We start from the raw sequence: 16,018 nt of genomic DNA on the forward strand, positions 1-16,018 counted from the left end.
TGTGTGCCTTGGCAACCTACAGTTTCACCCACTATCTCTGCCACCTCCCTCCATGCCTGGCTCCTCCGGTTTGTATCCCGGTAGATGAACAGAGACTAATCATACAGCACCGGGTGATTCACTACCGCAATGATTATTTTCTCCTCCATTTTATGGAACATAGAAATGACCTGCGGTATGGCTCTCGCAGCATACACGCGGTTTGATTGGCTAGCAGTTGTACTGGCAGATTTTCATAAACGGGATTTGATTGGTTGACGCTTCCGTCGAAGCTTCAAAAGTTGAACATGGTTAAATTTTTTGACGCGAGCAACGCGTAGCTACGCTCCCCACAATGCAGTTTGGTGAAGCGTGACGTCACCCCATTCAAAGTGAATGGGCAGAAGCGTTGAAGCTTCAACGTACGCCGCTGTGTGGACGGGCCGTTACTGTAGGACTCTGAAGGATTTATGTTTATGTTTTTTTTGGTGCAATAGAAGATGGTTTTACCTGACCTATTATGTGACATTATAGGACAATCACCTGAAGCACAATATCAGCAAATCCAACACGCTTGTGGTGGTATGCCACAGGAACAAAAGCCCCCCAGGGAGAGGAAGTGAGGAGGATGGACTCAAAAAAGAATCTTGGGTTTAAAATCAATAAAAATACTGGACTCCAGATCTTCCATCAGTCTGCTGTATCCACGGCTCTGTTCTTTACAGTGGTGAGCTGGGTTGGAAGAACGAAGGCTTGGAGCTCAGCAGGCTCAACAAGCTGTTAAGGAAGGTCAGCTCAGTGCCCAGGTTGGAACTGGACAGCAAGGAGGCAGCGGACAGGAGGAAGAGGACAAAATCAAAGTCATGGATAACCCTTTTCACCTTCTCTAAAACAAGCTGTGGCAGATTGGCAGCTCGTTGCAGAGAGAAAGATCAAGGACAATGTCAAAACCTGGGAGTTGTTACTCTACACCAGGGTCTAAGAATATAGGATGAAGTTTGGTGTAATGATTGTAAAGACTTTTCTATGTGCGATATAGGAGTGTATATAATTGTAGCCATGACACAAGACAGTTCTTAAACCATGTATGTTGTTCAACCCGATCCATACAATCACCACAATGTCAAGGTGGACACCCAAGATTAATGTCACTAATCCAGTATCTAATCAAATGTGAATTATGGTCACAATCCCCCTTCTGTTCCCGAGCTATAGCATTGATTATTGGCCCAAAAAGTGTTTTTGCTGAAAAATATTGAACAGTGAAGATGACCTATTGGAAATAAAATGCCAGCAGTTCATCATTGTTATTGTGTTAGAAATGTGTGTGAATATTCATAAGACTTTATTAAACATGTTTTGTCAGCCAAAGGTTTCTGAAGAGCCTTCGTGAAGCTCAAAGAGTGTGGTTCCTGCCATCTCTATCTTACCAGTGCTGCCACAGTACAACTCAGGATGAAATAAAAAATAGGCATTGTCAGGGAAATTGAGGCAAAAAATAGGTGATGCAGAAGAGCAGAAAGTTTTCTCACCTGTCACTCAAGTTTTACTCTTAATTATAAATAAAATGTATAAATATTAAACCACTATAGTTGACATAAACAGGAAACTCATCTATAGAGACCAACGTATTTTTTGTAATAGGCTGTATATACATATGTTTTACTGTAAAGTTGGCATTTTAACATTAGAGTCTAGAGCAATTGCTCCCTTATAGCCTCAAGTGGCCATTTGATAAACTGCCATTTTTGGCATTTCCATATACCTCTTTGCTCAGGCCCACAGCTTGATGCTGCTTAGTTAAAACAGCACCCAATTATTATCAATTAATCTTTCAGTATACAAGTAGATATTTGATGCCAAATGAGAAAAAAAACATATCCCTCAAGGTGTTTCTGAGATATGTTCACATGAATGGGATGGACGGACCACCCAAAAACCAACCCATTCATCATTCATATTAAAAGGAGTCCCTTTCATTAACAAAACAGTAGTCATGAAACAATGTTTTCTATGGCAACATTTGTGAATGAAAGGAGTATTTTTCAAACATTAATGTGTTTCTGTAACGTCTTTTTTTATATGGGTCACAATTCAAAGCTCTCTGCTAGGTTCCTGTATTCTTCAATTGATTAACAGTAACTTTCCTTCGAGTGCAAGCTACCTGACATGCATAACAAATTAACTACAGCCATAGGTGCAGCCATTATACATATTATAATTGATCTTTCCTATACTTGGAAGCGTTTTAACAGGTATAATTAAAGGTAATTTGCTTTTTAGCATGTACGTAACACTTCAATTACCTTAAGCATTAATGTAATTTTTCTTAGGGCGTTGTGGGTGAAAAGCAATTACCATAGAAATAATAGTTTGGATTGATGTGTATTCAGGAAGTTGGCATAATCATATTGAGTAAAACTAAAACACATGCACTGGATTTATTTCTGATAATCTCTATGCATTTTAAATCTTAGCCTCAACAGCCTTTATAGTTATATTATTTAGTTTTTATTTTAAGTTAGTCCATTTCATTGGGGCACATGACATGTGATGAGGCTCAGATGCGGTTGACAGTTGTTTCGAAATGGAAACAAAGTTACCACATATTTCTGTTCCTAATTGAAAATGTTGCAAAAATAAACCACTGTGAGACTCGTCTACAAAATGACTGTGAGACAGACATAACCTAACATCGGTCTGCATTTGGTTACACAAAAGCAGCTTTGTGCATTACAGTATTTCTCCATGACAGCTTCAACAATTGGTACAGTAAGCTGACTCTGTTTGAATAAATGAAGTGTTTTTAACTGCAAGGTTTCAAAAACACTGCAAGAGGAAAACATAACTGAAAAGGGCATAATCAGCATATTTAGAAATGTATATTTTGTAAAAGCATTGTTTAAACAGAACACACAAACAGCAGTGCCATGACAATAGTTCAAAAGGCTACTTTTAGTTGTCAGCTGCAAAACATCTTACCACTATCAGGATTATGTATGTCTTACACAAACACAAAAATACACACACAAACACACAGAGGCCTGTCATGAGAGTGCCAATTAGGTGCTATGTAGAGCGCTGCGGGTACGGAGAGCGACACTGGTTCACTGAGCAGGAGGACAGCAGAAACACTCACTAGCAGAAAGCAAAGTCACAGCAACCCATAAAGAGGCATTTTTACAACTCTAAAGCCCAACAAAAAGGGATAGCGACTCCCGACAAAAATGCCAACAGCAACAAACAGAGAGATATGTTTTCAACAGAACAGTTAGAGCCAACAGGCAGGTGAGAAATGCAGGTAATGGCAAACAGGTCACAAACAAAGTGGTTAAATCTTAAGAGAAAGAGCTTCTACAAGAGAAAGGTTTCTAGGTGCCGTGGCATATCATGTGCACACTCCATCTGTCAAACGCACTTTGTGGCATGCAGTGAGATAAAAAGACACCTTGTGTGTTTTGCTGTGAGTCAGCAAAGTGTCTGCATTAAAAGCTTTTCTGTGGCCTTTTTAAAACACAGGCTTTTGCTCAGGCTTTGATGTTGAGTATTGTATCTCTTCAAAAGGTAGCGAAGGATTGATGTTGAGTAGTCCGTCTGAGTTGGGATTTTCAAAAATGCACTTACTAAGTTAAACATAAAACAGAAGCTGCATAACATCTTGTATTTATTGCTGGTGAGGATTCATGAGTCTTCGTGAACAAACGTACCTGCGGCTATGTGTATAAAACACAGTCCACATTAAATCCTGCAATATCTGAACAATGCACTTCCACCGTTATTGATGGGACTCTAGGGACGACAATGCTTGTCTTTTGGTCGGTCTACTTTGATTAAGACTAAAACATCTCCAAAGTTATTGCTTGGTATGAATCACCCACATTAATGGACCCTACAGGAGATGGCCTGACTTTTCTTCTACAGTTACCATGAGGGACATTTGTGGTTTTGCGTAAAAATGATGGATTACCATTAAGTTTGGTTCAGTTTTCAACCAGTTCCATTCTCTGTAAAGAGTTTGTATTTGTCATGTCTTGTGTTTATTGCTAATTAGGAAATATTGACATCCTTACGAAGCTATATGTTAAACTAATTTAGTGAACATGAAAAACAGTATTTTGCTGACCATTAGCATGTAGGTTACTCTGCTAGTCCTAGCTTTTTAAATCTCAGTTGTGTTCTCTCCTGTTCTCCTCTTCTGTGTTTAGATACAGCTGATCTCATGACGAACAACACTGGATCGACTGTGTTGAAATTACGAATGTAATGATCAAATAGCTAGTTAGACGCAACAGAAAGTTGTTCTTATAACGTTTTCTGCCCCACAGCTTCCTGCCATGTATTGGGAGCCTTATTTCATGGCTTTTCAAAGCAAATTGTACCTGTCTGCACAAAGAAAAAAGTAATTTCCAGATTCAGAAAGGGGAAGAGAGCTAGAAATATGGGTTTTCATATTTATCTGGCTTGGTTCATGTGAGAGTGACAGAACGAAATGGAGAGATAGTGTGCTTTTGTGTCATTTGAATGATAGAACTGACGCAGGTGAGATTATTAAAAGAACTTCCTCCACATTAGTGAAAATAACATGGAGTAATGGAAGTTAAGCAGTGAATGACTTTTCCAATTATTGCACTGTGAAAAGAGGTCTGGTCTTTAATAGAGCAGGCTTACGGCAAATTAGAGGTGCTATTCTCCCTGGAGGTAACAATGGAACGACTCGCCCTCACTCCCTTCTTCCAGGCAGTGACAATGAAAATAAGGCAGCCATTGTGAGGCAGACAAAGAGCGGCCGCGCCCCTTAGCATTGGCTTAGCAGGGTTAAAGTGTGAAGGCTACAATCTCACTATTACCCCTTCTCTCTCTGCGTCACTCTTTTTCATTAGGGGATTGATTAAATTGTGAAATCAGGAATGTGATGGATGCATGAATGTCTTTTCTACTGGCTCCCCTACAGGCTTTGACAAGGACAATATCAAGGACCCCATGTTACAGCCTTCCCCCCCCCCTTCCCTTCATCCCCAGGAAACCCAATCTGGGTAATTAGAGGAAAAAGTGTTGGCGACTTGAAGGAGAGAGAGGGGTGACAGTGGCTTGGAATCTGCTGCTGATGCACTTTTGCCAGCCCAATCCCAATACATGCACACACACTAAACACACGCACACATACTTTTGTACTGTCCATCTTTCGAACACCACTTTTCTCCTTCTTTACGCCACCACTTTCTTCTATGTTTTCTTTTTTATTTCAAAATCCATCAGGCAGCATTGAAGGGGAGAAATGCAGACCAGAGGGAAAATGGAGGGAAGAAAGAGTGAGGAGAGTACGAGTAAGATGGGAAAAATGAAAGTGGCAGGGAATTGACTGCATCAGCGAAAACCCTGTGGCAGCGCATAAGCCCTTTTGGCTGGAAACCTGAAAACAGGAAGTTAAGAGAAGTTGCCAGGACGTGTTTGACAGGGCATCCGTTCGGCAGGACGGATCTATATTGTGAGAAAGCGGATGGAGTTTTTCCCTCTAGACCAGACATATGATTGTTGTTGGATACTATGCAACTAGAACAAAGAAAAGGATCCCATTGTCTTTTTCCATTTAGCTACATTATTGCACGCACATATTTCCAATGGAAACAGCTGTAGTGGAGTTTGGATGCAAAAGTATATAGTCCACTCCTCCCAGCCAACAGGGGCAAACACTTGGAGGTATCATGAGGTAAACAGATGTCTAAGGACCCATGTGTGAGTGAGAAGGCAAAGGGGGAAAGATGTTCAGGTTGAGGCAGGAGCAGTATGCGTGTTTGATGTCGACTGGAAGCCTGACAAAGCGGGCCTCTGTCTGCCAAGCACAGACTGCAGAAACTGAAGAGGGCCTGGACCCTGCCATGCGCTGCTGCTGCTGCTGGGTGTTTTGAAAAGTTGCACATTCATGTGTACATGCACACAAACACAAAGACCAACTGTTCTGCTCTTGTTCACGCACACACACGGGCAGCCGCACTGCAGCCTCTAAGTGTGTGTCAGAATGTTTCCCAGGATGTTCTGGCTCCTGGTAACCGAGCGAGGGATTCTGCTTGGCAAACTGCACCTCAGCAAGAGTCCAGCTGTCATGTTGACAAATGAACCTTGGAAGAGTGAGGAGGTGTGTGTGTATGTTTGTGGAGCCATGCATCTGTGTCTGTGGATTCACGCCTGTGTACTTTTGCCTGAGCACCAGCACATGCAGAAGAAGGATGACGCACAGATGGCCGCTGTACATGTTGTGGGTTTTTCTAAGCAGCTGGCCTGTCATTTTCTGATTGATACAGATCAGAATATGGATCAGTGCCAGCCAAGGTCAGCTTTTGTGAATCTTTTTCTATTCTAGGAAGTCATCATGAAAACATTGCTGAAAAAGTCCCACCAGCACCAGACACTTGGCTTGTAGTGGAGTCCTCTTTAAAATGACACTGAGTACACAGCAGCCTGAACAAATCACCTTTTAGAAAGAAGCAATATGCACAACGGTAACATTGTTCCTTGCATGCCGCAGATACACACTTTTATGAACAATGTTGGATGTTAAAGCTTTTATTGAGCGTTAGGAAGAAATGATCTTTTTTTTCTCCTGACAATAAAGAGCAAATAAAAATGTGTTAAGCACCATCAGGGAGTATTGGCCGGAAATACTCATAAGTGAGAAGAAATGAGAAAGCTGCAAAGTTAAAGGATGAGTTATAAAATACCGGCAACCTTTTATCTAGTGATAAACTGTTTATCTTTGGAGCTATTTCATCTTGAGACGCTGTAAAGCATTTCATTGAGCAGTGAGGAATTTTATTAGACACACATGCACGCTGGTGATATACGCTCGCTTGTACCAGATCTTAATGTGTGTTTGTCTGTGCTCCCTCATGTCTGTGGTTATGGGACTTTACCGGAATACAAAAACATGACAGTATTCATTATACTTGCATGAAAAGATTCTGACTGCGGCCTTTCATTTTAAATTACAAAGTAAATAGAAAGAGCCAAAGAGGGGACAATGGAAAAATACAAGCACATTAAGTGAGATTAGAATTGTACCTCACATGACTTCCATCCAAAAGCGCTTCAATTCAATCTCATGCTCAAGGATTTGTCTCCTTTTCTTGCAATTACTCTTTACTTTTATTTTCTCTAAATGCTGTTGCTTTGTGTTGAATCAGATTCATTCTGTCCGTCTTCAAGGCAGACATTCATACGCAGAGGTGGGAGGAAAGGATTACCTGACAGGACAACAGCCCTGCCATCTTTCTTTTTCATGTCTTTCTGTTTACTCGATGGGCATGTCTCCTTGCATGATTTTCCATGTATATACTTTCCTGTCTCTCTGTCTGTGTGACTGCTAAACCCTCCGTCAACCTGCCCTTCCTATTTGACCGACCTTGTCTCATATCACCAGCAATCACTGGCACCCTCATCACTGGTCCCCACCTCCCTGAGTTCCTCTCTGAATATCCTTTCCTCCTATTTCACTGCACATTATTTGTTCATGTCTTCAGAGGAAAAAGAGAATCTTGGCTCTCCTTCATCCTTCTGATCCACAGGGTCGCAGAGGCCACCCTCTAGGGGACCAGACAGAGGCTGTTTGTTAGTCTGTTATTTATCTCCTACATAAAGCTCTCCTCATCTCCTATTAAAGAGCCCAGAATTCTTGCCCTTGACTTACACATAACTCTTGTGTCTTTTAGTGAGATGATTTACTGTTTAATTTTACACCGACTGAACCCAGGAGGGAGCCCGCCTGGTACTGCCTGATGTCATATCACAGAAGAATGTGTTGGGGGGGATTTGTGAACATGTGTGTGTTCATCTCAATGTGTGTGTGCATCTGTGCCTATTTTTTTCTTTTTGGTAGTAGCAGCTCTGTGTGTGTGTGCAACAAGGCCACAGCTAACATTGCCAAGTACTCTATGCCTGACGAACATGTTTACCGGGACTTTACGCCTCTAATTTAAAAATAATGAGATATTAAACTGTGAAAATTACATTACGTTACATTTTAGTCTCACTTCCTTGAACACAAGAGGAAACAAGAGGGCAAATGCCCTACAAGTATGTGAATGAAGTAACAATCTATTTTACACGTCAATACCAGGAGATTGTAGGAGACTCCATTTCCTGGGACTGATAAATGTAATTGCATTGATCTCACTAATTTCATTAGAGGAAAGGAAATGGAGTTCATAAGGTATTTGTTAAATGTCAAGACAAGACTACAATACAAAGAGTGGGGGGTTGGCTCTCAGGGTGGACAGTTGGGGAGACAAATGAATCAGATCTGAGCGTACAGAAATTCTGCTGTTGGAGAATCCATAAAGCTAACCCTCCCTTCCATTTCATCATTGCCCCCATTACATCCTCGCGTGAGATACTAATGTGCACTCAGGTGTTCTCTTAAAGATCCCAGTCTCACGATATTCAGAAGATGGTCCAATTGCTTTTATGTTCAAATGTTTCATTAATGATTTGACTTGTCAGAAAAGACAGGAGTGAGCTTGTTCCTCCACCAGAAAGACTCCATTAGCAAGAATAACAATGTAAAGCACTCAGAACTTCTCCTGCTGTTTCATTCTCGTCATCAGTCCGGACTGGCTACACACATTCACCTGTGCTGTCACTTCTTCTTCTGAGCAGAGGTCTTTCTTAGTTTTTAAATAAATGAATAGTCATATCTGAGATTCTTCTATTTTACATTCACATTTGCCAAGGATGATGTATTTGTGCGTGACTAGAAAAGGAAATATCTGAGATGATACTTTTGAGATAAAGGTTTTATTTTCACTACACAGTGGTGCTTTGAGCTGAAAGTACCACATCTCAGTTCAGTAGAGCACAATGAATATAATGTTATTAGCTCTGCACATATTTACTACTGAATACATTTTTATATTTTCCTGGTGATGCAACAAAACGGTTTAAAGATTACAAGATGGTTCCATAACTGTCTTTATTACAACACATGGCAATCCAGCACATTTTTGGATATAGATTTAACAAAAATGTCAACCTGCAAGTGGCAATTATACATCTGGGGGATCAGCAAAGTCAGTAGGCTTCATCCTCTGAGTAAATGGCTCCATTGAGTTTTCAGAGCAATCGATCTGAAAGCTGTTATATATATCTTCGTCTAGACCAAAATGGTGGAGCGTCAAACCAACACTGCGACCCATTAAGCCAATGCACTTACATGGTTTCAAACAAGATGATCAGTAAGGATCAAACTGTACATTAGGGTTAACAGTTTGCAGATTGTTTGTGCTTGAAGAACACACCCAGCTGGGGTTAAGAAAGGAAATAATTCTTCAAGAGGGGACTCCTAACGAAAAGCCAAGAGTTTAATATACCCAAGATTTGTTACTGAGTTAAACAAAAGGCAAATGAGATGCTGACCCGACTGTTGGCGCTCTTCTCCCTGAGCTGACCAAGGTTTTCTCGCTCCTTTTCCCCTCCTCTCCAAACACTACAGGAGATCCTCCCATATCTGAAAGCCGTTTATTGTTTCGTTCTTTTCTTCCCGGGATTGGTAGTGTTTATGAAGTGTGTGTGTTGAAGTTGTACGCCTGCCAAGAAAAGGACCTTAGCAGTGCCCAAGAAAATCAAAAGAACACAAGACAAAACATAGCCCTGAACAAAATATGCTTGAATACATATACAGTAGTTCAAATCCTGTACAGTTCATGTCTGACAGACTTGTTACCACACATTTCAGTGTTTTCACAGCCTGAACTTATTTTGCCTAGAAGGTTCTGTGGATTACAAGATTATAAAGCGTTCCATATGGGCAGCAATGTGGTTTCCTAGTGACCGACCTTTGGATCGGACTGTGGTCCTCAAATGTTCACATCCCTGCCTTCCACCATCTTGCGGTTTCTCAGACGGACTAGGTTAAAAAAAAATCAACAACAAGATGGAGTCCTGTTTTTCTGGCATAGCTTTTTTATCTCTTTGTTCAGGGATAAAGAAAAAAAAGCAACCAAACAAAACCCCAAACAATGAACATATACAAAGGCAACAACGCGGCGCATGTGCTTTACTGATCCTTTGTTTGCTGCCTGGGTAGGACAAGACATTTCTCTCTGCTTGCGTATATGTGTATGTTTGCTTGTGATTGAGTGTGTGTGCTAGTTAGCGTAAGTCTCAGCAGGAGGGAGTGGAAAGGGATGAAGTGGGCAGACTGGAGCAGGGCAGGCTGGTGTTGGCCGGGTGGTGCGTGACTCCAGGGAAGAGGCCGTGAAAAGCAGTTATTTGGGAAGTCTATCAGACCCAAACACAAACACAGATGTGCCTCTAATCCTGGTCCAGCCCTTTATTCCCGTTCTGTTTCTGTTTCCGTCTTGCTTTCTTTATCATACCCACCCGTCTTCGTCATTCCTCAAATTCTCAAAAGCAATCAGCTCCAGCTCACTTGTACAGTATGTTGCTTATTGTTCGTCCTTTTTTTCCCACATTTTCTTTTCTCTTTTGTGTCAGTCTTTGTGGTGTTTTTGTTGTTGCTGTGTCTGTCAGTGAAGCAGAGCAGTCATTAATCACTGGTAAACGTACGCAGAGGAGAAAGCAGACACCTCAAGAGGGGGGAGGGGGGGGGATCTCTCATTCTGCTCATAAAACGCTTTTCTCAGCGCGCTCCACGGAGAGAGATGCAAACAGTTGGTAACTGGAGCACAGGTGCTGCAGCGGGTACAGTAAACACAGCCAGATGCACCGCACAGCTAATTAGATACAAATAACTGCATTTTGCCTACAGTTTAACATTCAGGCTACATTTTACTGGACATATTTGATTAAAAAAAAGAAAAAATGACTGGTTGACATAACTTGTCGATAAAAGAACAGGGTATCAAATGAAGCCTTTTTCTCTTCGTATCAGTCAATACAGGGCTTTATACAAGCCCCCATTTATTTGGCTTATTGCTCGAGCAGCTGCTGTGTCTCTCTATGGAGTTGCTGTCAATAAAATGTCCTGTGATCATTGAGGGATGGAGCTTCACTTTATCGGAATGTCTGCCTTTCTCAGTCTCAAGGATATTAGAAAAAGAAAACAAAGAACTGTTCTTCCAAAGAAATATTATTCAATAATCCAATTTTCACATCCCTTATTCAAGCCTTCAAACTAATGTCTTCCCTCTTAAAATAATCTCTGTTAGGCAAACATTAAAATATTACTCAGAACGGTTAAGAAGTGAATTCACAACAGGTTTCAGAAGAGAAGAGAGGCTGATGCAATAGGTTAACAATATAAGATAGTGAGGAGGAGAGAAATGATTCCTCCACCTACTTTTTCTATGTTTCTACATTCCCATGTGAGGAACGAGCATTGCTTCAAGTGAAATATTAGGCTATGCTTTTTAGCCTTAAAGGTATTGTTTGACATTCTGGGAAAGATGCTTTATTTGCTGTCTTGTCGAGAGCTATATGAAATGATCAATACCACTGTCATATCTGTTGAGTAAATATCAACAACCAGGTGACGCCTAGCTTTGCAAGAAAACAGAGAAAAACAGCTAGCTAGTCTCATACTTAGACGTAACATACTTAGCCTAGCATTCCATATATTATTATTCTATCTTATAGGTTTAGCTTTTAGCTGTTTTCGGTTCTGATGATAGGCTATAGTTGTCTTTGACCATAGCTTCATATTAATGTACGGATATGATAGTAGCATTCTTTATCTTATCTAACTCTCTAAGGAGTTTAGTCAAGAGTCATATTTCCCAGAATGCTCACCAATTTACAGTCTCATTTTGGTAATAGTCTCTTTCTGTGGTACCATGATCTTAACTGTGACTGGCCAAAGCTATTTCCCTCCATTCCTCTCGCCCCTCATTTTCTTTTTTTTGTCTCGAAATATAAATCAGAGAACAGTAGAATAAAATGACATTTTCCTCGACAAACATTTATTCATACCCCGTTTTCTCTGTTGCTAAATTGTTGTTTGATCAGGGCTTTGTTCATTTTTCTGCTGACGGCTGTTCTAATGGAGGGTTAAGGGAGTTGGGTGGCGGTGGTGGGGGGGTGGTTACGTTGAGTCTATATTTACCCGAGCAGAATAAAATCGATAACTCCCCGCCGTAGGAGAAGTGTGTGGATCAATGGAAGGTTTCAAAAAGCCTCTGTGAAAAATCGATGTCCCTTACATGCTATTGATGGCTGTTTGGCTGCAGAAGAATGAGAACGACAAAGAACACCTGTTTAACGTGAGAAATGACTCACCCCATCCTTTGCTTTAGTCATTTGGGATTTGTTGATGTTTCTGTTTCCTCAACATGGCTCTCTCTTAAACAATATGCACCACTCATACTTATTTTTAAACAAGCAGAGATGTAAAGAAACAAAGTACTGCGTGTACTATGTAAAATGTAATTGTTGTACTGCTGGGGTACATTTATTGCAACATAGTTTTTACTCTTAAATGTGTAAAAAAAAACGCTTTACTAATTTCCTTGTTATATTTGGGTACATTCACAGGCGCAACTCTCCTTTATTGACTATTTTGAGGCAGGTTGTGGGATATTTGATTACAAACTGACCATGAATACTATCATAATCTTTGGTTGAAATGATGTAATATTCACATGCAGTATGATAGTTTGAAAAACATAGCAATGCGCCAGTATTTAATCCTTTATCTTCTATTCATGACGTTACTCGCTACTCAAGGTTGTTTTTTGTCGGATGAGACTACTTTTCCTTATAATGAGTACTTTTTGGCTACATTTTCCACCTCTGTATTTAAGGAAGTAAATCACTGCTGCTGTCCAACAACTGAGAACACATGGAGGAAATGTTTGTGACACTAATACCAGGCTACATTCAGTACAAACCTGCGTCACTAGAGGCTGATAGGGACTAATGCCACAGACTTACATCAGGTGCACAACACTACTTGAAGTGGCAGAGTGTATAGTGCTGGAATAATTAATTCAGTGCTTCTATTAATAACAAGCGGTCAATAAGCTCCCATTGAGCTCTGACACAGTCTTGGCTCTAAAGGGGAATAGGCAGTACAGTCCTGCCAAGACTTTCCATAAGCAGTCAACAATTCCCTGGAGCCATGTGAGGCTGCAGGCTCAGGGGCCGGGCAGTAGGCCTCTGTCCTGAGCTGCCATGATAGAAGTGACAATGCTGCAGACCTGCGGAAATACAGGTGAGGCCTGCTGTCACCCCGCCTGTCCAACTGATGGCAACTTGGTCAGGGCAGGGAGGAAAGCGACGGGATGGAGGGAAAGACCGCTGCCTGCATGTCACTCAGTGCTGCGCTGGATGACAGAACAGCCCATTAGGAGAGGGACTGACTTCACAGGCCATTAGGGAAGGCATCACACAGACACAGCACACGGAGCACTGAGTAATGGCACAGTAGGAGAGAGACAGGAGAGGGGATGAGAGAGCGAGCTCTGTTTCAAAATGTTCTGGAAAAACCTAAAACTGCAACAACTTAAAGATCTCCTATCATGCTATTAGGCATATATTATGGGTCTCAGATATATAAAACACTTAAAAAACATGTCTATGATGTGTTTTGCTCAAAATACCAAACACATCATGCATTTTAGGCATCCCTCATACCCCTCTGTTTCAGCCCTGTTAGAAAACTGCTGATTCTGGTTCCTTAGATTGAAAAGAAGAAAAAAAAAAGGAAATGCTGCTGTGATTAAATGCCATATCATGTTCCAAACCACATCAAGGATTATTTCTGAAACAGTATGGAGCTCAAATTATTTTTCTCTTGCGGGTTTACCACAAGGTGAGTACCTTTATTTATTTCCTGCTTTCTTACACTGAGGCCCAATCCCAAACCACCCCCTACACCCTACCCCTACACACACTACCCCTCCGTTCGCGCGGAGGGTCCGCCACATTAAGTGCTGTTCCAAACCAACGAGTGTGGGGCGGTGTGGAGGGGGAGTGGGCTATCAAGCCCTCAAACAGCGAGTCTGCATCAGTGCCGACTTGAGACCGGTCACTACCTGACTACCTAACACAATTAAAGATGTTTGGAGTTTTATTTTAGTTATTAATTTTATTTTTTGTCTAAGAGATGCTGATTTGAAACCGTTGTTGTCCCAAAGCTTGTCACTGTATTTACTCCCTCCATCTGACAGGAGGGAGCCTCGTTGAGCTGTGAGTGTCACTCACTCCGTCACGGAGGGGTAGTGTGTAGGGGTAGGGTGTGGTTTGGGATTGGGCCACACACTCTCAGTACAGGTTAGCTCTGAGTGTTAGCGATGCTTGCTAATGTAAACAAAGACCATTGTTTTCTGACACTTTGTGAGTTCCCTGACACACCGGGTACACATAATGTATAAAGGACATTCTAAAGTGCATATTCCATGATAGGAGACTTTTAAATGTCAGAGTGGGAAAATTAAATATTGTTGCTTAGATTTTTGTTGTTGCTTTCAGCTTTGACTGAGAAATATGAAACAAAAGGCAACATTACGAAATTCCCAACAGAGGACTTGAGAGGTTACAAAAATTGACTAAACGCATAAACAATATAAAATCATTGCCATGCCTACCACCCCACAGAGCTGTCTTCTTGTTAAAATCTCCAGTTCTCGGTACGGCCCCACTTGCCCTCTAGTCATCATTAAAGAGAAAGACGGGAGCCCAACAGAGGCATCAACACGCATCACTTCTCCTCTGCTCTGAAGGCTTCACCCTCAGCAATCCACCAGCCCCTGACAGACTTATTTACTGCACACAGTGGATTATGTTTGGCTGGTCAATATACTTCCAAATGTTCCTTTGATAGCCTCTCTCTTTCTCCCTGGCCCATCCCCTCTGACTCTCTGGTTCTGACCAATTCATGGAAATAACAGAACTGTCGGACCGGTTTGTGGCTGGTGAAGCACTACTGAAGGGCTCAGATAAAGCGTGTCAGGCTGATGGGACGCACTCTTACTCCAAAACAAAGACCTGCAAACTCTCCCATCTTTGACTTGATCCTTTTGCTGTTAGTGTGAAAAAAAAGGAACATACAAAAGTTTCCTTCAAGCAGCTCCCCAGGCTGTTCCCTAGGGATTGGATAAAACCCAGAAGAAAAACAAAGAACAGAAACAAAGGGAGAGAAAAGTACTTCTTTTGCACAATTTAAGACCCAAAGAGATAAACTGTGAGAGTTTTGTAAACAGCGAGGAAAAGCTGATGGTTAGATATCCCAGATAAAGACCGAAGGAGAGTGGGAGCAGGGGATGAAGCAGTGGTCTCTTGGAATGATGTTTTTTGATGAATTACAGCGCGCAGCAGCAGCCAGAGTCTCGAGCCTCGCTCTGAGAGAGACAAACTGCACATTCTGTTGTGACAGAATCTCTGAATTTTAAGCACTCTGCAGCTCCTGCTTTTGCAAAACAACACATTTACACAAACATTTATTTATTCGTTTTTCTTTCTTCTCAGGCCCGACCTCCAACATGTTGTGTTTATATTGTGTACTTATCAAAACTAGCAGTTTTGCAGAAATCTAATATGCAGTGATGAGAGTCAGTTGTTGTTGTTGTTGTTGCTGTTGCCACATTCAAATCTTGACTGCTCAATGAGGAAAGGTCTATTAAAAAATGAACAAACAGCTGAGGTGTTGCTATTTGCATACTCCTAGTTCGATATGAAAACAGTTTATTGTTCATATTGTTATCTCTGATTAACCTTTGTTCAAACCCTTCATGTCCTTTCTGAGGCTTATATGGTATAAACTGCTGTCCTGCTCTTTTGGGCCTGGAAATAGCTTTTCATTATTTCTCCTTATATCTCACAGAAGACCCAGAGTTATGGATTCAGTAAAGATTGTGTGACAAATTGTATTGTTATAAAGGAGCTATTAAAATAGTACTGAACTTCGGGCAACCTTTGTGAAATGGCCTGATAAAAGAAAGAAAGGAGGAGAAATAATCATTCTGTGAACCAGGTGGACCTCACTCTGTGGGAGAGTTTAGCTGCTTAGCTGCTTTGGAGCCTTCCTCGCGTCTGAAGGGAAAACTTCTCAGGGCCAATCAGAGCTGCTTAAATCGTCTAAAGATTTTGTGGC

The 16,018-nt window shown here is 41.3% G+C and overlaps 1 protein-coding gene across 1 annotated transcript in view; it reads right to left on the minus strand.

Moving 5' to 3' along the window:
* The window catches only part of LOC104955428 (cadherin-4-like), a 222,754-nt gene that overhangs the window by 36,446 nt on the left and 170,290 nt on the right, over positions 1-16,018 (minus strand). The window lies entirely within an intron of this gene.

Source organism: Notothenia coriiceps, unplaced genomic scaffold, assembly GCF_000735185.1.
Source record: "Notothenia coriiceps isolate Sejong01 unplaced genomic scaffold, NC01 NC01_scaffold00024667, whole genome shotgun sequence".
Classification (NCBI taxonomy): Eukaryota; Metazoa; Chordata; class Actinopteri; order Perciformes; family Nototheniidae; genus Notothenia; species Notothenia coriiceps.